Source organism: Salvelinus fontinalis, chromosome 7, assembly GCF_029448725.1.
Source record: "Salvelinus fontinalis isolate EN_2023a chromosome 7, ASM2944872v1, whole genome shotgun sequence".
Classification (NCBI taxonomy): domain Eukaryota; kingdom Metazoa; phylum Chordata; class Actinopteri; order Salmoniformes; family Salmonidae; genus Salvelinus; species Salvelinus fontinalis.
The window spans coordinates 39436954-39461947 of record NC_074671.1 but is presented as its reverse complement, the minus strand read 5'-3'; the positions used below and the strand labels follow the sequence as shown (position 1 = coordinate 39461947).

The following is a 24994-nucleotide window of genomic DNA, read 5'->3' as shown; positions in this document are numbered from 1 at the left end:
TATACATGCGTATTTTCAGGGTGATGATAGCCGTAGCCTATGTGTGAAATGTAATACAAGAAAACGACGAATTTGATATGGTATCGAGTAATATTTAGCTGTGTCCGCTGGATACATATTCGGCAGAGGCAGAGAAGGGTTGAAGAATGCTTTTGGCATTCTGCTAAGGATGCCTCAATTTGCAACCTCAGTCTGTCTGGCTGGTGATCTTAATATCTGCTGCATTTGCCAGCATTTGATCTGTAGTTAGCTCACTGTATGCCGATAATAAAACGGGATGTAAAGATAGGATACAATTGGGGAAGGGATGACTGAGCAACGGGGACCACGAACGGAATGACCATTTACAGATTTATTTTTCAACTTCCATATTGAGTGCTAGCTAGCCTCGCTGAAGCATTACCTGCAACGGCGCTTCAGACATACCTAGCAAGCTATACTGAACATTTAGCAACATTTCACGGGTTTACAATATAGCCAGCTATCAATAGCTTGCTGAAGATTAGAATAACAAACATTGTGGCTCTCTGTACAAGAGAGTTATCTAGCAAATGGTATATGTTTTTCCTAAAGTTTAACATTACAGCGTTTAATCCAGTGAGCACGAACGCCTTCAATCTTGCTATCTTCACAGGGCAGTTATATTTGAAATATTTGTAACTAACAACAAATGGCAGTGAGAATGGCAATGACCCAGCAATGGGATACGGTTGGTATGTCAAATGCAGGCGGCTAGCTTTGATGTTTGTAGCACCTGCAACGTCTTCTCATTCACATGTGCGTCCACATTTACAACAACAACCAATCATCACTATTATCATCACTACACATTTGTCCCATTTCGTCGAACTTTAAAAACGTTTAACCTTTAAAGCGTTTCGTTCTACAATAGAGTTATTTATGCTGGTGGATTAATAGTGACAATTTAACAACAATAGAGACATTTACTTACAGATTTGAGCTGTAGGCGATGTGCATGTGACTGACACTGACTGTATGTGACTGACACTGACTGTGTTGACAGACAGGGGGAGAACCTGCGCGTGCTGAAGTGTAAAATCCCAGGGAAATGAGCTATGGCGATGATAACAGGCGCGAGGGGACAAGGTCAAGAACTGATGGGATGGATGCTCATGGTCAACTAACAAGGATAGTATAGGCTACTCCATTTTTAATACGTTCATATTAGTCGGCCACACTGCTTGTTAGTTCAGTCTACCACTGCAGCATGAGGACCATCAGGTCCGTTTGTATTTCTTGTCCTCTTGTGAGTAAACAAAAACATAGCAAGATGGTGATACCTATATGCAACTTGAGGGCCATGATGAGTATTGCACAAAGAATGAACAGGGTAATGACTTGTTAAACTTCATTCTGACATTTCAGATTGTCTAGCCCATGGCTCATTCTGTGATGCTGTATGAAAACTTGACTGCCTCTTATTCCCACATACTGGGTCTGTTTTTTGTCACCTAGGAGGAGAACTCAATATAACCTTTAGGGAGAGAGGAGTGGGGTTGAAGGAAAGGAAAGAGGAAGAGAGTTTTGCCAGGCGTCACTTATCTTGGATTACATGGAGAAAAGTAAGGTCTGCTTCCTGGAAAACACTGATAATGAAGGCCAAATGTAACTATGCCTATGTAATGAGTCTAGTGATTTTATAATATTAGTAATAATAACCTCTATAACTGAGTGGTGACCAGTCCACACATTACGTTTTAAGATCGGCTTGTAAAATCACCAATGAGAAAACCAAAGCCCTATTGTGATTGTGTATAAATGGAAAATTATGCATACAGATGTACCAGGCCATATGAAACGAAAAGCATTCGAATGGAGTATAGGGGGTGTTGAAAGCCAGCCAATATCTTTCTCTTGACCTTTCCCTTAGTGTCCTCTAGAGCAGCGGTCCCCAACCTTTTTTGCACCACGGACAGGTCTCATATAGACAATATTTTGTAGGCCTAACGTGATATTATAAAATATATATATTATAAAAACATAACGTGCATATTTTTATCTAATGACCATATAATAAAAACATTGCAACTCACCATGTCATTGTTTGTTTCCCAGCAACAAGATGGTTGATTGTTAGACAGTGACATGTTCCTTGTGTCCAGTCTACTCTCTAATTTCGTTTGTTGCCGTCATTGCGGAAATCCCAGCTTCGCAGACATAGGATGTTGGAAATGGAAGCAACGTTTTAAGTGCTTTTGTGGCTCTCTCAGGATATTCAGCCTTGATTGAAAACCAGAAGGTCGGTAGAGATTAAGTTATCTCAAACATACTTTTAAGGCCACCGTCATTTGCAACCACAAGGAGTTGATCTCCTTCCTGCATGGACATGGACGATTCACCTGGGACATTCACAAATGGGTCGCAGATCCATTCCTTCGCACTTCGTGAGTCTTTAGCGGTTGGGAAGTAACGCTCAAGCTCCGTTGACAGTGAAGCTAGGTGATTGTGCACCACCTGGGAGAAAGATGTCTCAGTCGCCCCCAAAATCCCTGCTAATGTTTGGAACATGTCAAATTATATGCCCCTGTCCATTCGCCGTCCCCACAGTTCCCGTTTGGCTTTGAATGCAGCCACTTTATCTGCAAACTTACAGACCGTTGTCATTCTCCCCTGAAGTGACAGATTGAGTTCGTTGAGCAGGTTGAATATGTCGCACAGGTAATCAAGTTTTGTGACCCATTCCTCGTCATTGAAATATGCTGGCGGTGGTGACTTTTTTAACTGTAAGAAAAATGTAGCTAGCTAGACAAGTTCTGCCCACAAATTTTTTATAGGATTGAGGTCAGGGCTTTGTGATGGCCACTCCAATACCTTGACTTTGTTGTCCTTAAGCCACTTTTCCACAACTTTGGAAGTATGCTTGGGGTCATTGTCCAGTTGGAAGACCCATTTGCGACCAAGATTTAACTTCCTGACCTTCCTGTCTTGAGATGTTGCCTGAATATATCCACATAATTTTCCTGCCTCATAATGCCATCTATTTTGTGAAGTGCACCAGTCCCTCCTGCAGCAAAGCACCCCCACAACATGATGCCCCGCCCCCGTGCTTCACGGTTGGGATGGTGTTCTTCGGCTTGCAAGCCTACCCCTATTTCCTCCAAACATAACGATGGTCATTATGGCCAAACATTTATATTTTTGTTTCATCAGACCAGAGGACATTTCTCCAAAATGTACAATCTTTGTCCCCATGTACAGTTGCAAACCGTAGTCTGGCTTTTTTATGGCGGTTTTGAAGCAGTGGCTTCTTCCTTGCTGAGCAGCTTTTCAGGATATGTCGATATATGACTCATTTTACCGTGGATATAGACACTTTTGTACCTGTTTCCTCCAGCATCTTCACAAAGTCCTTTGCTGTTGTACTGGGATTGATTTGCACTTTTCGCACCAAAGTACGTTCATCTCTAGGAGACAGAATGTGTCTCCTTCCTGAGCGGAATGACGGCTGCGTGGTCCCATGGTGTTCATACTTGCGTACTATTGTTTGTATAAATTAACATGGTACCTTCAGGTGTTTGGAAATTGCTCCCAAGGATGAACCAGACTTGTTGAGGTCTACAATTATTTTTCTGAGATCTTGGCTGATTTCTTTTGATTTTCCCATGATGTCAAGCAAAGAGGCACTGAGTTTGAAGGTAGGCCTTGAAATACATCCACAGGCACACCTCCAATTGACTCAAATTATGTAAATTAGCCTATCAGAAGCTTCTAAAGCCATGACATCCTTTTCTGTAATTTTCCAAGCTGTTTAAAGGCACAGTCAACTTAGTGTATGTAAACTTCTGACCCACTGGAATTGTGATACAGTCAATTATAAGTGAAATAATCTGTCTGTAAACAATTGTTGGAAAAATGACTTGTCATGCACAAAGTAGATGCCCTAACTGACTTGCCAAAAGTATAGTTTGTTAACAAGAAATTTGTGGAGTGGTTGAAAAACGAGTTTTAATGACTCCAACCTAAGTGTATGTAAACTTCTGACTTTAACTGTACGGGGACGACGTCGTAGATGCACTTATTGATGAAGCCGGTGACTGAGGTGGTATACTCATCAATGCCATTGGCTGAATCACAGAACATATTCCGGTCTGTGCTAGCAAAATGTATTTAATTTTTTTAACCTTTTTTATAACTGGGCAAGTCAGTTAATAACAAATTCGTAGTTACAATGACGACCTACACCGGCCAAACCCGGACGATGCTGGGCCAATTGTGCACCACCCTATGGGACTCCCAAACACAGCCGGTTGTGATACCGTCTGTAATCAAACCAGGGTGTCTGTAGTTACGCCTCTAGCACTGAGATGCAGTGCCTTAGACCGCTGCTCCACTCGGGAGCGCAGTCCTGCTGCGTAGCATCCACGTCATCTAACCACTTCCATTTTGAGCCAGTCACTGTTACTTCCTGCTTTAGTTTAGTTTTTGCTTGTAAGCAGGAATTAAGGAGGATATAATTATGGTCAGATTTACCAAATGGAGGGCAAGGGAGAGCTGTGTATGTGTCTCTGTGTGTGGAGTAAAGGTGGTCTAGAGTTTTTTTTTCTTCCCATGGTTGCACATGTGACATGGTGGTAAATCTTAGGTGAAATATTTAAGTTTGTCTGCCTTAAAGTCCACGGCCACTAGGAGCACTGCTTCTGGATGAGCATTTTCTTGTTTGCTTATGGCCTTACACAGCTCGTTGTGTGCGGTCTTAGTGCCAGCAACGGTTTGTGGTGGTAAATAGACGGCTACGCATAATATAGATGAGAACTGTCTTGATAGATAGTGTGGTCTACAGCTTATCATGAGGTACTCTACCTCAGGCGAGCATGCCTCAAGACTTCTTCAATATTATACATCGCGGACCAGCAGTTATACAAGTAGACATAACCCTGCCCCTCGTCTTACCAGACATAGCTGCTCTGTCCTGCCGAAGAAAGGAAAACTGTACCAGCTCTATATTATCCGTGTCGTCGTTCAGCCACGGCTCTGTGAAACATAAGATATTACAGCTTTTTATGTCCCGTTGGTAGGATAGTCTCGACCGTAGAGCATCGCGTTTGTTTTCCAGTGATTGCACGTTGACCAATAGAACCAATGTTAGTGGCGATTTACTCACTCGCCTCCGAATCCTCACAAGGCACCTTTGACCTTCTCCCTCTGTGTCTCCGCCTTTTTCTCACGCAAATGACGGGGATTTCGGCCTTGTCTCCGGAAAGCAAGTATATCCTTTTTTGTCAGACTCATTAAGGTGAGTAATCGCTGTTCTGATGTCCAGAAGCTATTTTCGGTCATAAGAGACGGTAGCAGCAACTTTATGTACAAAATAAGTTACAAACAATGCGAAAAAACGAACAAAATAGCACACTTGGTTAGGAGCCCATAAAACTGCAGCCATCCCGTCCGGCGACATTATAAGTGATAATTGATTCACAACAGTTAGATTTTTATTTAACTAGGCAAGTCAGTTAAGAACAAATTCTTATTTACTATGACAACCTACCGGGGAACAGTGGGTTAACTTCCTTTTTCAGGGGCAGAATGACAGATTTTTACCTTGTCAGCTCAGGGACTCGATCCAGCAACTTTTTGGTTACTGGCCCAACGCTCTAACCACTAGGCTATCTGCCGCCTAAAATGAAGCAGTAGACTAAAATGCATTGTCTAGACAGAGAACAGATACTCAAACAACAGGCAGTGTGAGAGGTTAATGTTAGCTCTGACTTCTTCAGTTACGTTTGTAATAATGTTATTACAATCTTATTTCTCTGGCATTCTTAGATTGACACGTTGTTGTCTTTTGGTAACGTCACTGAAGTTTTTGAAAGAGAACAGAACAGACACTCACCATGTAAATAGAGAGGGAGAAACTCCTTGAGATGCACCTAAACAAGTTTGTCTTCTGGGGTTTGAGTTTCAGTGTGTGTGTGCGTGTGCTTGAGCGAGAGAGTGTGAGTGTGAGTGTGCGCTTTGACACATACCCTTCATTGGCAGGGTTGGTGTGAGAAAGTAATGCCCCCGTTGGATGCCCCCGGGAGACGGGGGTAAAGAGGGAAGTGGCTCATTCATTCCGGCAGTACTAGCGGAGAGGAAAGGAAACGTCTGGTCAGCACAACCACAGCGTTCCAAAGGCGTTGCATGGATGTAGCCTGGCTAAGTGACTCATACCGTACCAATTCAGTTTCCATCACTTATCTCAAAGAGCCATACAGCAGTAAGTCAGTTAGCCAGAGAGACCCCCCCCCCCCCCCCCACCACCACTTTTTGGTCTGTTGACCTGCACTCGTTCTGTAGGATGTTATTGAGTAGTTCATAAGATAGCAGCTGACACAGATTGTGCCTTATCAAAGAGTATGACATCAGTCAGGTCGTGATATCAGTCATTCATGTTGAGTTCTGGACATTTTGTCTGAGAAGTTGTTTTGATCCTTTCTTCTTTCAGTGTTCAGCTGCCTGCCAAGTCTGTCCATACCTGATTAGCTGCGGGTTCGTGTACTGTAGTGTGTTAATCCTTTGATCACAGTGGTTCTGTCTGATAAACCATGCCTCTGTCATCTCAAGGTTGCCCCAGAACATTGATGAGAACTAATGACCATGTAAAGACAAGCTGAGCAGTGGACAGGGTCAAAAACAGAAATATAATTACTAGAATGGAACATCTCCATTCAAGTCAACGTTCCATAATACTATTTCTATGTGTCAAAAAACAAAACAGCATCTCCTTGGATATAGTGCTGGAGAGTTAGTCATATTTGATGCAATTATTTTGGGAACTGCAGAGAACTGTATATCAGGGGCTTTAACCTGCTAATGTTTCAGACAGAGGCTTTTCAATACGTTCCCAGAAGTATTTTACACTGTAAATGTTATTATATGCTTGCATTGGCAATGTCTTTTGGAACAACGAGATTCTACCAATGCTTTTGCATGTTTCGTTTTAAAACTGAAGTGGGGAGTAGACTAGAGGTCAACCATTTATGATTTTTCAACGCCGATACCGATTTTTATATATATTTGTAATAATGACAATTACAACAATACTGAATGAACACTTATTTTAAATTAATACATTAATAAAAGTCAACGACTTCCGCCGAAGTTGGCTCCCCTGCCTGTTCGGGCGGTGCTCGGCGGTCGTCGTCACCGTCCTACTAGCCGCCACCGATCCCTTTTTCGTTTGTCTGTTTGTTTTGTCTTATTAGTTGCACCTGTGGTTTTTGTTTTCGTAAATGAGCTTCCCTATATTTAGGAGTTTGACCCGCCCTTGTTTTGTGCGGGATTGTCTTTTGGTTACGTGTGTGTGTTTTGGGTTTTTCAAGTGTTTCTCTGCGCCCTGGATGTTCGGGCTTATTATTTTTTGTGAAATAGTAAAAAGGAATACTTTTCCCAAGCGGCTCTCTCTCTGCGTCTGATTCTTTCACCCACCTAGTCCCGCGTGACAGTGACAGAAATAGGCAAAAGAACATTTCGATTTAGAGCAATAAAGAAATAGAATGAATTAACTGAGCAAACTAGAAACCTTTCAATATATAAATGTAAACATTATTTTAAAACATAGAAATGTTGTGGGACTATAGTAGATGAAGAATCAATATTTTTTAGATTGAGTATTTATTGGGTCATTATGTTAGTATATTATGTATGTTTGTAATAGTGTGTTATATGTGAAAATGTGTTTGTAGTATAAATTGTATTTTAATATTTAAGGACTCTTGGAAGATTAGTCCAAATGGGGACTAAAAGAGATCAAAATAAAATAAAATAAAATATTGCCAGCCTAATCTCAGGAGTAGATAGGCTTGAAGTCATAAACAGAGCTGTACTTCAAGCATTGCGAAGAGCTGCTGGCAAACGCAGAAAAGAGCTGTTGAATGAATGCTTACGAGCAAGCTGCTGCCTACCACCGCTCAGTCAGACTGCTTGTAAAGGCTGTCTCTCTCCTCATCCTCGGACGAGGTGAGGAGAGAAGGATCTTCAGACCAAAACGCAGCATTTGGGAAATAAGCCATCTTTATTATAAATACGATGGCAACACGAAACGAAACAAAACACTTTCAAAACTACAAAACAAGAAAACGACGTTGACGAAACCTGAACATAAACTTACATAACTAAACATAAACTCACGTACAGGAAACAGACGACATCGAAACGAAACGAAACGAACAGCCAAACAGTCCCGTATGGTAAATACATGCAACGACACAGGAGACAATCACCCACAAACAAACAGTGAGAACGCCCTACCTAAATATGACTCTTAATCAGAGGAAAACGCAAACCACCTGCCTCTAATCAAGAGCCATACCAGGCAACCCAAAACCAACATAGAAACAGATAACATAGACTGCCCACCCAAAACTAACGCCCTGACCAATTACACATACAAAAACAACATAAAACTGGTCAGGACCGTTACATAACCCCCCCCTCAAGGTGCGAACTCCGGGCGCACCAGCACAAAGTCCAGGGGAGGGTCTGGGTGGGCAGGTGACCACGGTGGTGGCTCCGGCTCTGGACGCTGTCCCCACACCACCATAGTCACTCCCCGTTTTTGTCTTCCCCTCCCAATGCCCACCCTAAAACTCACATCCCCTAAATAAACATCCAGCACCAGGAGAAGGGGCAGCACCGGGACAAAGGGCAGCACCGGGACAAGGGGCAGCACCGGAACAAGGGGCAGCACCGGGACAAGGGACAGCACCGGGACAATGGGCAGTACCGGGACAAGGGACAGCACCGGGACAAGGGGCAGCACCAGGATAAGGGGCAGCACCAGGATAAGGGGCAGCACCGGGACAAGGGGCAGCACCGGGACAAGGGGCAGCACCGGGACAAGGGGCAGCACCGGGACAAGGGGCAACACCGGGACAAGGGGCAGGTCCCGGCTGATAAACTCTGGCAGATCCTGGCTGAGGGACTCTGGCAGGTCTATGCAGGCTGACAGCTCTCGACGCTCATGGCAGGCTGACGGCTCTCGACGCTCATGGCAGGCTGACGGCTCTCGACGCTCATGTCAGGCTGACGGCTCTCGACGCTCATGGCAGGCTTACGGCTCTCGACGCTCATGGCAGGCTGACGGCTCTCGACGCTCATGGCAGGCTGACGGCTCTCGACGCTCATGGCTCTCTGACGGCTCTGGCTGCTCATGGCTCTCTGACGGCTCTGGCTGCTCATGGCTCTCTGACGGCTCTGGCTGCTCATGGCTCTCTGACGGCTCTGGCTGCTCATGGCTCTCTGACGGCTCTGGCTGCTCATGGCTCTCTGACGGCTCTGGCTGCTCATGGCTCTCTGACAGCTCTGGCTGCTCATGGCTCTCTGACGGCTCTGGCTGCTCATGGCTCTCTGACGGCTCTGGCTGCTCATGGCTCTCTGACGGCTCTGGCTGCTCATGGCTCTCTGACGGCTCTGGCTGCTCATGGCTCTCTGACGGCTCTGGCAGATCCTGTCTGGTTGGCGGCTCTGGCAGATCCTGTCTGGTTGGCGGCTCTGGCAGATCCTGTCTGGTTGGCGGCTCTGGCAGATCCTGTCTGGTTGGCGGCTCTGGCAGATCCTGTCTGGTTGGCGGCTCTGGCAGATCCTGTCTGACGGACGACTCTAGCGGCTCCTGTCTGGCTGGCGGCTCTAGCGGCTCCTGTCTGGCGGACGGCTCTGTAGGCTCATGGCAGACGGGCGGCTTTGCAGGCTCATGGCAGACGGGCGGCTTTGCAGGCTCATTGCAGACGGATGGCTCAGATGGCGCTGGGGAGACGGATGGCTCAGATGGCGCTGGGGAGACGGATGGCTCAGATGGCGCTGGGGAGACGGATGGCTCAGATGGCGCTGGGGAGACGGATGGCTCAGATGGAGCTGGGGAGACGGATGGCTCAGATGGCGCTGGTGAGACGGATGGCTCTGGCCGGATACGGCGCACTGTAGACCTGGTGCGTGGTGCCGGAACTGGAGGCACCGTGCTAATGATAAGCACCTTCCTACTAGTGCGGGGAGCAGGGACAGGGCACACTGTACTCTCAAAGCCCACTCTGTAACTGATGCGAGGCACCGGCACTGGTGACACCGGGCTGAGGACAAGCACATCAGGATTAGTAGGGGGAGAAGATACAGTGTGTACAGGGCTCTGAAGACGCACTGGTAGCTTAGTGCGTGGGGCCGGAACTGGAGGCACCGGGCTAGATACACGCACTACAGGGAGAGTGCGTGGAGGAGGAACAGGGCTCAGGATACGCACTGGTAGCCTAGTGCGTAGTGTAGACACTGTAGGTACTAGGCTGGGGCGGGGAGGTGGCGCCGGAAATACCGGACCGTGGAGGCGTACTGGCTCTCTTGAGAATTGAGCCTGCCCGACCTTACCTGGTTGAATGCTCCCGGTTGCCCGACCAGTGCGGGGAGGTGGAATAACCCGCACCGGGCTATGTAGGCGAACCGGGGAAACCATGCGTAAGACCGGTGCCATGTATGCCGGCCCGAGGAGACGCACTGGAGACCAGACGCGTTGAGCCGGCCTCATGACACCTGGCTCAATACCCAATCTAGCCCTACCAGTGCGGGGAGGTGGAATAACCTGCACTGGGCTATGCACTCGTACAGGAGACACCGTGCGCTCTACTGCGTAACACGGCGCCTGCCCGTACTCCCGCTCTCCACGGTAAGCCTGGGAAGTGGGCGCAGGTCTCCTACCTGCCCTTGGCCCACTACCTCCTAGCCCCCCCCCAAGAAATTTTTGGGAATTACTTACGGGCTTTTTTGGCTTCCGTGCCAGACGCGTTCCCTCATAGCTCCGGTTCCTCTCTCCGGTAGCCTCTGCTCTCCTCAGTGCCTCCAGCTGTTCCCATGGGAGGCGATCTCTACCAGCCAGGATCTCCTCCCATGTGTAGACACCTTTTCCATCCAATAAATCGTCCCATGTCCATTGCTCCTTCTTCTCCTGTCCCTTACTCCGTTTATTTTTCCCTTGCCGCTTGGTCTTAGCGTGGTGGGTGATTCTGTAAAGGCTGTCTCTCTCCTCATCCTCGGACGAGGTGAGGAGAGAAGGATCTTCAGACCAAAACGCAGCATTTGGGAAATAAGCCATCTTTATTATAAATACGATGGCAACACGAAACGAAACAAAACACTTTCAAAACTACAAAACAAGAAAACGACGTTGACGAAACCTGAACATAAACTTACATAACTAAACATAAACTCACGTACAGGAAACAGACGACATCGAAACGAAACGAAACGAACAGCCAAACAGTCCCGTATGGTAAATACATGCAACGACACAGGAGACAATCACCCACAAACAAACAGTGAGAACGCCCTACCTAAATATGACTCTTAATCAGAGGAAAACGCAAACCACCTGCCTCTAATCAAGAGCCATACCAGGCAACCCAAAACCAACATAGAAACAGATAACATAGACTGCCCACCCAAAACTAACGCCCTGACCAATTACACATACAAAAACAACATAAAACTGGTCAGGACCGTTACACTGCTCTATCAAATATCAAATCATAGACTTAATTATAATAAACACACAGAAATATGAGCCTTAGGTCATTAATATGGTCAAATCCGGAAACTATAATTTCGAAAACAAAACGTTTATTCTTTTAGTGAAATACCGAACCGTTCCGTATTTTATCAAACGGGTGGCACCCATAAGTCTAAATATTGCTGTTACATTGGACATCCTTCAATGTTATGTCATAATTATGTAAAATTCTGGAAAATTAATTACTCTTTGTTAGGAAGAAATGGTCTTCACACATTTCGCAAAGAGCTAGCTTTTTTACTTGGCACATATTGCACTTTTACTTTCTTCTCCAAGACTGTGTTTTTGCATTATTTAAACCAAATTGAACAGGTTTCATTATTTATTTGAGACTAAATTGATTTTATCTATGTATTCTATTAGGTTAAAATAAGAGTGTTCATTTAGTATTGTTGTAATTGTCATTATTACAAATATATATCAAAATCGACCGATTTAATCGGTAACGGCTTTTTTTGGTCCTCCAATAATCGGTATCGGCATTGAAAAGTCATAATCGGTCGACCTCTACTTTAAACAGGTCAACATTCACAAAGCCGCAGGGCAAGATGGATTACCAGGACGCGTAATCAAAGCATGTGCGGACCACCTGGCAAGTGTCTTCACTGACTGAGTCTGTAATACCTACATGTTTCAAGCAGACCACCATAGTTCCTGTGCCCAAGGAAGCAAAGGTAACCTGCCTAAATGATTACCGCCCCGTAGCACTCACGTCGGTAGCCATGAAGTGGTTTGAAAGGCTGGTCATGGCTCACATCAACTGCATCCTCCCAGATACCCTAGACCCACTCCAGTTCGCATACCGCCCCAACAGATCCACAGATGATGCAATATCAATCCCACTCCACACTGCCCTTTCCCACCTGGACATAAGGAACACCTATGTGAGAATGGTGTTCATTGACTACAGCACAGCATTCAACGCCATAGTGCCCACAAAGCTCATCACTAAGCTAAGGACCCTTGGACGAAACACCTCCCTCTGAAACTGGATCCTGGACTTCCTGACGGGCTGCCCCCAGGTGGTAAGGGTAGGCAACAAACACGTCTCCCATGCTGCTCCTCAACACTGGGGCCCCTCAGGGGTGTGTACTTAGTCCCCTCATGTACGCCCACTACTGCGTGGCCAAACACAACTCCAACACCACCATTTAAGTTTGCTGACGACACAGTGGTAGACCTGATCACCGACCACGATGAGACAGCCTATAGGGAGGAGGTCAGAGAACTGGCAGCGTGGTGAAACCTCTCCCTCAATGTGAGCAAGACAAAGGAGCTGTTCGTGGACTACAGGAAAAGGCGGGCCGAACAGGCCCCCATTAACATCAACGGGGCTGTAGTGGAGCGGGTCGAGAGTTTCAAGTTCCTTGGTGTCTACATCACCAACGATCTATCATTGTCCAGACACACCAAGACAGTCGTGAAGAGGGCACGACAAAATCTTTTCCCCCTCAGGAGACTGGAAAGATTTGGCATGAGTCCCCAGATCCTCAAAAAGTTATACAGCTGCACCATCGAGAGCATCCTGACCATTTGTATCACCGCCAGGTATGGCAACTGCTTGGCATATGACCGTAAGACGCTACAGAGGGTAGTGCGTACAGCCCAGTACATTACTGGGGCCAAGCTTCCTGCAATCCAGGACCTATATAATAGGCGGTGTCAGAGGAAAGACCATAGAATTGGCAGAGACTCCGGTCACCCAGGTCATAGACTGTTTTCTCTGCTACCGCACGGCAAGCAGTACTGGAGCGCCAAGTCTTGGACCAAAAGGTTCCTTAACATCTTCTACCCCCAAGCCATAAGACTGCTAAACAATTAATCACCGGACTATTACATTGAGCCACCCCCCCCCCCTCCATTTGTTTTGTACACTACTGCTACTCACTGTTTATTATCTATGCATAGTCACTTCACCCCTACCTACATGTACAAAATAACCTGTACCCCTGCACACTGACTCAGTACCGGTACCCCATGTATATAGCCTTGTTATTGTGTTACTTTTTATAATTTTTTACTTTAGTTTATTTGGTAAATATTTTCTTAACTCTTCTTGAACTGCACTGTTGGTTAAGGGCTTGTAAGTAAGCAGTTCACGGCAAGGTCTACACTTGTTGTATTCGGCGCATGTGACAAATAAAGTTTGATTTGATGGACGTATTACACATTTTCCAGCCAGGGTCCCTCACCCTCAGTTGTTTAATACAAGGCTGAGAAACAGACAGACAGGCAAAGAGAGGATTGAGACAGAGAGAGCGGACACAGTGGGCTGGGCTCGTGACAGAGGGGACCGGATAGTTTCCCTGTCACACTACCACACCACCCGGCCCTCTCTGAGTTATAGCGGAGGGAGCCCCACATTATTCTGTACTGGGGTAACGGTGTGGATGAAATATGGCCCTGTGTTTGGCCATTTGTTCCATTTGGGCTCAGGTCCATGGCCCTGGTCAAAAGTAGTGCACTATATAGGGAATAGGGTGCCATTTGAGAAGCACTCCTTCTCAGCCTTCGCCACAGCGTCTCAGAGAAACTTACAGGTTTGTCCTGTAGAGAAAGCTGATTGGAAAACACTTGCGACACTGCCACTGTTCCCTCAAGCCATCGACGCACATCCTCAGGAAGCGCCGAGCGGGGTCCGCTGGACGATGATGTCACAAAGCCAAACAATAAGGAGGCTGTTAGCAAATGTTTTTGGCCCCTCCCCTAGTGGTCTGGTCAGGTTTCCAATGATGTTTGGATCAATACAGAATTGTGGCTCCTCTGAAGGAATATTTGAGGCAGGGAGCAGATGGGATGTCCTCCTCTGGGTCTCTGCTAGACCTGTGTTCAAATACTATTTAAAATCTTTCAAATACTTTTACAGTTTTCTTTACCCTGCCAGATGGATGTGGTTGGCCCTTTTGCAAATATTCTGTTAGTTCCATTGTAACAGGATAGCTCAATCAAGCCTACCTTAAAGGACGTAGTATTTTTTTGAATTTTGCATTGTAATTTCAGAAAATGTCTATAATATATCTCCGGTAATAGTGTAATGATAGTGTTTCACAGTATTACTTACCCACCAGTGTTGTGATATTGGCCTATTGATTTCTCCCAGCGGAGCGGCATCTGTTGTCAAGCGCGAGTTGAGCCTTTCACTTTCAGTTTTGGTCCACCTGCTTCAAACAGCGGTAAAAACGATACTTTTTGTTATTGAAAATATATTTCACCACGATTTAGATGGTACAATGATTCCCCACACAATTCAGTGCTTTTTTCTCACATAAACTGAAATTTAGCAACCAGGAAATTGCAGAGAGATTTCAGCTATATACCACAGCCACAAAGTCAGAACCGCTTTCCCAACCGCTTTTGACAACCGATGTCGCTCTTTCGGGAGAAATCAATAGGCAAAATTTACAGCCAATCACTACACTGGCGGGTAAGTAATACTGTGAAACACTATCATAATCTAATAGCAGCCCAATTCATAGACCAACACTATTTTAGTTAGACTGTAAACTCTCCTTCCAGACTTACATTAAACATTTCCAAAATTAAATCTAGAATCGGCTTCCTATTTCGCAACAAAGCATCCTTCACTCATGCTGCCAAACATACCCTCGTAAAACTGACCATCCTACAGATCCTCAACTTCGGCCATATAATTTACAAAATAGCCTCCAACACTCTACTCGACAAAGTGGATGCGGTCTATCACAGTGCCATCCGTTTAGTCACCAAAGCACCATATACTACCCACCACTGCGACCTGTATGATCTCGTTGGCTGGCCCTCGCTTCATACTCGTCGCCAAACCCACTGGCTCCAGGTCATCTACAAGTCTCTGCGAGGTAAATCCCTGCCTTATCTCAGCTCACTGGTCACCATAGCAGCACCCACCCGTAGCACGTGCTCCAGCAGGTATATCTCACTGGTCACCCCCAAAGCCAATTCTTCCTTTGGCCGCCTCTCCTTCCAGTTCTCTGCTGCCAATGACTGGAACAAACTGCAAAAATCTCTGAAGCTGGAGACTCATCTCCCTCACTAGCTTTAAGCACCAGCTGTCAGAGCAGCTCACAGATCACTGCACCTGTACATAGCTCATCTGTAAATAGCCCATCCAACTACCTCATCCCCATACTGTATTTATTTATTTATCTTGCTCCTTTGTACCCCAGTATCTCAACTTGCACATTCATCTTCTGCACATCCTACCATTTCAGTGTTTAATTGCTATATTGTAATTACTTTGCCACCATGGCCTATTTATTGCCTTACCTCTCTTATCCTACCTTATTTGCACATGCTGTATATAGATTTTTCTACTGTATTATTATTGATTGTATGTTTGTTTATTGAATGTGTAACTCTGTGTTGTTGGAATGTGTCGAACTGCTTTGCTTTATCTTGGCCAGGTTGCAGCTGCAAATGAGAACTTGTTCTCAACTAGCCTACCTGGTTAAATAAAGGTGAAATAAAAAAAGAAATGTTGAACTCCATTTTTAACACATCTGCTGAGTAACAAAATGGAGGAGTGGGCCAAAATCCCTGCTGCAGTGTGTGCAAACCTGGTCAAGATCTACAGGAATTTTTGTTTTAGATTCCGTCTCTCACAGTTGAAGTGTACCTATGATAAAAAATTACAGACCTCTACATGCTTTGTAAGTAGGAAAACCTGCAAAATCGGCAGTGTATCAAATACTTCTTCTCCCCACTGTATATCCAAAATGTCCATTTATTTGGCGCGTTTGATCCAGAAAAACACCGGTTCCAACTTGCTCAAACGTGACTACAAAATATCTCAAAGGTTACCTGTAAACTTTGCCAAGAAATGTCAAACTACTTTTGTAATACAACTTTAGGTATTTTCTAACGTTAATAATTGATAAAATTGAAGACGGGATGATCTGTGTTCAATACAGGATTAAAACTATAGCTAGCTTTCTGGTCTCGCGCCTCTAACAAACAGGACACCTCGAATGACTCTCCTTCAAGATGGCCGTACTTCTTCATTACACAAAGGAATAACCTCAACCAATTTCTCAAGACTGTTGACATCCAGTGGAAGTGGTAGGAACTGCAAGAAGGTCCCTTAGAAATCTGGTTTCCCAATGAAAACTAATTGAAAAGAGTGACCTCAACAACAACAAAAAATCTGAATGGTTTGTCCTCTGGGTTTCGCCTGCTAAAATTAGTTCTGTTATACTCACAGACATGATTCAAAGAGTTTTAGAAACTTCAGAGTGTTTTCTATCCAAATCTACTAATCATATGCATATCTTATCTTCTGGGGATGAGCAGCTGGCAGTTTAATTTGGGCATGCTTTTCATCCAAAATTCTGAATGCTGCCCCCTACCCTAGAGAAGTTAAATCCATTATTTAAAAAAAATGGAAAGAATATGGCACCACATCAAACCTGCCAAGAGAGGGCCGCCCATCAACTCACGGACCAGGCAAGGAGGGCATTATTTAGAGGCAACAAAGAGACCAAAGATAAGCTCTACAGCGGAGATTGGGGTATCTGTCCATAGGACCACTTTAAGCCATATACTCCACAGAGCTGGGATCTACAGAAGAGTGGCCAGAAAAAAGCCATTGCTTAAAGAAAACAATAAGCAAACACATTTGGTGATCACCAAAAGGCACGTGGGAGACTCCTCAAACATATGGAAGAAGGTACTTTGGTCAGATGAGACTAAAATCTATATTTTTAGCCATCAAGGAAAATGCTATGTCTGGTGCAAACCCAACACCTCTCATCACCCCAAGAGCACCATCCCCACAGTGAAGCATGGTGGTGGCATCATGTTGTGGGGATGTTTTTCATCGGCAGGGACTGGGAAACTGGTCAGAATTGAAGGAATGATGGATGGCGCTATATACAGGAAAACTCTTGAGGGAAACCTGTTTTAGTCTTCCAGAGATTTGAGACTGGGATGGAGGTTCATCTTCCAGCAGGACAATGGCACTAAGCATACTGCTAAAGCAACACTCGAGTGGTTTAAGGGGAAACATTTAAATGTCTTGGAATGGCCTAGTCAAAGCTCAGACCTCAATCCAATTGAGAATCTGTGGTATGACTTAAAGATTGCTGTACACGAGCGGAAACCATCCAACTTGAAGGAGCTGGAGCAGTTTTGCCTTGAAGAATGTGCCAAGCTTATAGAGACATACCCCACGAGACTTGCAGCTGTAATTGCTGCAAAAGGTGGCTCCACAAAGTATTGACTTTGGGGGGGGTGAATAGTTATGTATGTTAAGTTTTCCGTTTTTTTGGTCTTATTTCTTGTTTGTTTCACAATGAAACATATTTTGCATCTTTAAAGTGGTAGGCATGTTGTGTAAATCAAATGAGACAACCCCCCAAAAAATCCGTTCTAGTTCCAGGTGGTAAGGCAGCAAAATAGGAAAAATGCCAAGGGGGGTGAATACTTTCACAAGCCACTTTAAGTAGTCAGGTAGATAGTCTATAACTTGAAGAAACATTAATAGTTATTCACTAAGGATTATTTAGGAATGAGTAACCAAGACCAATTTGTTCTTCATTCATTCCTTGTCAGGGTTCAGTTCCAGAAACTTACTAACGCCCAGAGCTATAATGATAATGCCAGATGTTGTCATCTCAACAAAATTGTTTTGATGTGAGCGTATGTCTGCCTGCAGATATTTTGAATGTGAAACTTTTTTTTATCGAGGGCTATCAAGTAGAAACAGCTTAACACATTCTTTATACAGGCCTACAGTCCACTATCCTTTCTGCTTAAGCTATCTGTTGGATACCATCAATCTAGACTGCACTGTTGTTGCTTGTTTTTGTTATGTTTTTGTTATTTAAAGTAGCTGTAGACCTAACCTTAATTTCCTGATTAGGGCTCTTCATCTGTGTCCTTTCATCCCTAATCCAGGTCTCTCTCTCTCTTATATCTCCCTCTCTCTCTCAATTCAATTAATCTCGCTCTCTCTCCTCTCCATCTCTTCCTCCCTCCTACTGAGGCCATGAATAAGGATCTGACACCAAACTGTCAACCTGGAAACTGTCATCATCCTCCTCCAACCTTCTGGTGTGCATCCCAAATGGCACCATATTCCCTATGTAGTGCACTACTTTTGACCAGGTCCCATTTGGGTTTTCAACAAAAGTAGTGCACTATATAGGGAATAGGGTGCCAATTGGGATGCATCCATGGTATTGTAGCCACTAGCCACCAGTCAGGGCAGATGCCTTCTTCTCTTCTCCAAGATGATCTAAAAATGCCTATTATTTATTTCATTACAAACAAGTCTTGCCCTTGCCAGAAGCACACTTTACTCTAAAAGAAAACACCCTGCTTTATTATAGGGTGGGAATTGCCACGGACCTCACAATATGATGTTATCACGATACTTAGGTTCTGATTCTGTATGTGTTGTGATTCGAGATTGTGATTTATAGTGATTTGACATTCCAAATGTTTTGCTCACTATATGTCTCCTGCAGTGGAACAAGTGAGAGCCATGAGAATTTTTTTTGGGGGGGAGATAAAAGTACTCCAAACATGTTGGCACACCATTTAAAACATTTTTAAAGAATATTGAGAACAAGCTAAAGGATGAGAACTACCAGTGTTTTGGTGCAGGTACAGCCGACTTGTGCAAGCTAACGTTAACTACCTAGCAAGAAGTAAGTCATTTTTAACAAATCAATACTTGGAGTCATAGTATCGATATACAATTAAAAAAAATGTTTTACCCCCTTACCTACTTTATTAATTGGACACTAGTATTTGTAAGCTATCTAGTAATATAACAAGTAGTTGGGATTTGGCTACATTCATTTCACATTTCACCTACTAGGCTACATAGAATGAGAGTACAGTTCTGTGTAATGCCAGGTCTGGTCTGGTCTGCATATGGTTTAGATAATTTTTTAGCTTACTGAGCAGCTAGTCTACATATGTTATCCATAAAGAAGATAATTCATTTAGTTTCGAAAGAGTAAAAATTATTAAAAAGTACCAGATCTGCACTATTCAAGAATCAGCAGCAGAAGTAACAAAGTTCTGATTTATTGCCAGGATCTTGAACGATCTCTAACGCCATCTAACTCACACACTAACACAATGTACGCATTGTTAACAAAACACAATGTTATTGTTGTTAGGGAAAGAGGGAATCAAAGTGGGCCATTGTTGTGGGCTAGCTTCTGCTGTCGTGGTTTTTGTTTGATATCAATAAGAGAATTACTGGTGGGTGATTCCAGCGTTATGATGTTACATTTGCACGCAAATCCCAACTTCGGCTCACAGAATGGACAAACAAAATAGCTGATCGTGGACTACAGGAAACAGAGGACACCTCCATTCACATTTATGGGGCTGAGAACTTCAAGTTCCTCAGTGTTCACATCACTAAGGATCTATCATGGTCCAAACACACCAACATAGTCGTGAAGAGGGCACAACAACACCTCTTCCCCCTCAGGAGGCTGAAAAGATTTGGCATGGGACTTCAGATCCTCAAAATGTTATATAGCTGCACCATTGAGAGCATCTTGACTGGCTGCATCATCGCTTGGTATGTCAACTGCTTGGCATCCGACCGCAAGGTGCTACAGAGGGTAGTGCGGACGGCCCAGTACATCACGGAGGCCGAGCTCTCTGCCATCCAGGACCTCTATACCAGGCGGTGTCAGAGGAAGGGCCAAAAAATTGTCAATGGCTCCAGCCACCCATGTCATAGACTGTACTCTCTGCTACCGCACGGCAAGTGGTACCGATGCACCCAATCTGGAACCAACAGGACCCTGAACAGCTTCTACCCCCACGCCATAAGACTGCTAAATAGTTAGTTAAATAGTTAACCAAATACCTACCCAGACATTCACCCTTTTTGCACTTTTTGTGACTCATCACATACGCTTCTACTACTGTTTACTATCTGTCACTTTATTCGTAGTTATATGTACATATCTATCTCAGTTACCTTGTACCCCTGCACATCGACTTGATACTGGTACCGCTTGTATATAGCCAAGTTATCGTTACTCATTGTGTATCAATTTGTATTATTACATGTTTTACTTTTCTATCATTTGTCTATTTTCTTTCTCTCTCTATTGTTTGGAAGAGACTTGTCCCGAAACCACTCCTGCGTTGTCTTGGATGTGTGCTTAGGTTCGTTGTCAGGTTGGAAGGTGAACCTTCGTTCCAGTCTGAGGTCCTGAGCGCTCTGGAACAGATTTTCATCAAGGACCTCTCTGTACTTTGCTCCGTTCATCTTTGCCTCGATCCTGATTAGTCTCCCAGTCCCTGTCACTGAAAAACACCCCTACAGCATGATGCTGCCACCACCATGCTTCACAGTAGGGATGGTGCCAGGTTTCCTCCAGACATGACGCTTGGCATTTAGGCCAAAGAGTTCAATCTTGGTTTCATCAGACCAGATAATCTTGTCTTTAGTCTTTAGGTGCCTTTTGGCAAAGTCCAAGCGGGCTGTAATGTGTCTTTTACTGAGGAGTGGCTTCCGTCTGGCCACTCTACCATAAAGGCCTGATTGGTGGAGTGCTGCAGAGATGGTTGTCCTTCTGGAAGGTTCTCCCATCTCCACAGAGGAACTCTGGAGCTCTGTCAAAGAGACCATTGGGTTCTTGGTCACGTCCCTGACCAAGTCCCTTCTTCCCCGATTGCTCAGTTTGTTCGGGCGACCAGCTCTAGGAAGAGTCTTGGTGGCCCCAAACTTCTTCAATTTATGGAAGAATGGAGGCCACTGTGTTCTTTGGGACCTTCAATGCTGCAGAAATGTTTTGGTACCCGTCCCCAGATCTATGCCTTGACACAATCCTGTCTCGGAGCTCTACGGACAATTCCTTCGACCTCATGGCTTGGTTTTTGCTCTGACATGCACTGTCAAAGGTGGGACCTTATATAGACAGGTACAGTGGGGCAAAAAAGTATTTAGTCAGTCACCAATTGTGCAAGTTCTCCCACTTAAAAAAATGAGAGAGGCCTGTAATTTTCATCATACTTCATCACACTTCAACTATGACAGACAAAATGAGAATTTTTTTCTCCAGAAAATCACATTTTTTATGAATTTATTTGCAAATTATGGTGGAAAATAAGTATTTGGTCACCTACAAACAAGCAAGATTTCTGGCTCTCACAGACCTGTAACTTCTTCTTTAAGAGGCTCCTCTGTCCTCCACTCGTTACCTGTATTAATGGCACCTGTTTGAACTTGTTATCAGTATAAAAGACACCTGTCCACAACTTCAAACAGTCACACTCCAAACTCCACTATGGCCAAGACCAAAGAGCTGTCAAAGGACACCAGAAACAAAATTGTAGACCTGCACCAGGTTGGGAAGACTGAATATGCAATAGGTAAGCAGCTTGGTTTGAAGAAATCAACTGTGGGGGCAATTATTAGGAAATGGAAGACATACAAGACCACTGATAATCTCCCTCGATCTGGGGCTCCACGCAAGATCTCACCCCGTTTGGTCAAAATCACTATGGTTGATGATATTACTAGTTTATCTAGCTTTTCATGCGTTGCATATAATCGATGCGGTGCCTGTTAATTTATCATTGAATCACAGCCTACTTCGCCAAACGGGTAAGTTAACCTGTCTAGGACTGCGGTTCCACTGAACCCCTCGGCAACAGCCAATGAAATTGCAGGGAGCCAAATTCAATCAACAGATATTCAATTTTCTCAAACATAGACACCATTTTAAAGATAAAATTCTCGTTAATCTAACCAGTGTCCGATTTCAAAAAAGCTTTTAGGCGAAAGCAGAACATATCATTATGTTAGGTCAGCAACTAGTCACAGAAAGCATACAGCGATTTTCCAACCAAAGAGAGTAGTCACAAAAAGCAGAAATATTGATAAAATTAATCACTAACCTTTGATATTCTTCATCAGATGACACTCCCGGGACAACATGTTAGACAATACATGTATGTTTTGTTCGATCAAGTTCATATTTATATCCAAAAACCTCAGTTTACATTTGGCTTTGCCTCCAAAACATCCTGTGAGTTTGCACAGAGCCACATCAAATCACAGAAATACTCATATTAAACATTAATAAAAGATACCAGTGTTATTCACAGATTTAAAGATATACTTCTCCTTAATGCAACCGCTGTGTCAGATTTCAAAAATACTTTACGGAAAAAGCAAACCATGCAATAATCTGAGTACGGAGCACAGAGACCAACACAACCCAAGAAGATATCCTCCATGTTGGAGTCAACAGAAGTCAGAAATAGCATTATAAATATTCACTTACCTTTGATGGTCTTCATCTGAATGCACTCCCAGGAATCCCAGCTCCACAATAAATGTTTGATTTGTTCCATAAAGTCCATCATTTATGTCCAAATTCCTCCTTGTTGTTCGCGCATTCAGTACACAATCCAAATGCTCATGACGTGCGGGCAGGTCCAGGCAAAAGTTCAGGCGAAAAGCCATATTATAGTCCGTAGAAACATGTCAAACGAAGTATAGAATCAATCTTTAGGATGTTTTTAACATAAATCTTGAATAATGTTCCAACTGGAGAATTCCTTTGTCTGTAGAAATGCTATGGAACAGAGCGCGCTCTCACGTGAACGAGCGTCACGAGCTCAAAGCATTCTGCCAGACCTCTGACTCATTCCCCTCTCATTCGGCCCCACTTCACAGTAAAAGCATCAGACACGGTTCTAAAGACTGGTGACATGTAGTGGAAGCCTTAGAAAGTGCAACATGACCCATATCCGACTGTATCTTCAATAGGGAATGAGTTGAAAAACGACCAACCTCAGATTTCCCACCTCCTGGTTGGATTTCTTTCTCTCAGGTTTTTGCCTGCCATATGAGTTCTGTTATACTCACAGACATCATTCAAACAGTTTTAGAAACTTCAGAGTGTTTTCTATTCAAATCTACTAATACTATGTATATATTATCAACTGGGACTGAGTAGCAGGCAGTTTACTCTGGGCAAACGTGAAAATGCTGCCCCCTATCCATAACAATTTAACAAGCGCATTCGGGAAAAAAGCACTGTCGTTGCACCAATGTCTACCTAACCATAAACATCTACGCCTTTCTTAAAATCAATACACAAGTATATATTTTTAAACCTGCATATTTAGTTAAAAGAAATTCATGTTAGCAGGCAATATTAACTTGGGAAATTGTGTCACTTCTCTTGCGTTCTGTGCAACAGAGTCAGGGTTTATGCAACAGTTTGGGCCGCCTGGCTCGTTGCAAACTAATTTGCCCGAATTTTACGTAATTATGACATAACATTGAAGGATGTGCAATGTAACAGGAATATTTAGACTAATGGGATGCCACCCGTTAGATAAAATATGGAACGGTTCCGTATTTCACTGAAAGAATAAATGTTTTGTTTTCGAAATTATAGTTTCTAGATTTGACCATATTAATGACCTACGGCTCGTATTTCTGTGTGTTATTATATTATAATTAAATCTATGATTTGATAGAGCAGTCTGACTGAGCGGTGGTAGGCAACAGCAGGCTCGTAAGCATTCATTCAAACAGCACTTTCCTGCGTTTGCCAGCAGCTCTTCGCAATGCTTCAAGCATTGCGCTGTTTATGACTTCAAGCCTATCAACTCCCGAGATTAGGCTGGCAATACTAAAGTACCTATTAGAACGTCCAATAGTCAAAGGTATATGAAATACAAATGGTATAGAGAGAAATAGTCCTATAATAACTACAACCTAAAACGTCTTACCTGGGAATATTGAAGACTCATGTTAAAAGGAACCACCAGCTTTCATATGTTCTCATGTTCTGAGCAAGGAACTTAAACGTTAGCTTTTTTACATGGCACATATTGCACTTTTACTTTCTTCTCCAACACTTTGTTTTTGCATTATTTAAACCAAATTGAACATGTTTCATTATTTATTTGAGACTAAATAGATGTTATTGATGCATTACATTAAGTTAAAAGTGTTCATTGTTCATTCAGTATTGTTGTAATTGTCATTATATATAAATCGTCCGATTAATCGGTATCGGCTTTTTTTTGATCCTTCAATAATCGGTATCGGCGTTGAAAAATCATAATCGGTCGACCTCTACTGGAGACTTGGCATCCTACTCTGTAATGGTCAAAATTCATACAATTTCCAACTTAAACGTTTCAAATAAAGCCTGTACTCCAGCATATTGATGTTAAGGACAATTGTGAATGTAGTTTCATTCGGGAATAACAACATTTATTTGTGGATGCTCAGGCTGACTTTCCTATGTAATTGCCCTGGTATTTAAACTGAGCTCGACATGGGACATGAGGGAAGGAGTGTCACGAACGGAGAGGAAATCCTGATCTCGATGTTGACTTATGATGGTGAAGATAAGCCCCATTTAGAGATGCTAACTGACTGACAGGAATTACGATTCTGAGTTTAGGACTTTAAATAGGTCTTAGATAGGGCAGCAGGCAGCA

General features: G+C 43.9%; 1 protein-coding gene across 1 annotated transcript in view; it reads left to right on the top strand.

Annotated features, from left to right (window-relative positions):
- Window positions 1–24994, top strand: part of LOC129859469 (uncharacterized) — a 39680-nt gene that overhangs the window by 90 nt on the left and 14596 nt on the right. The window lies entirely within an intron of this gene.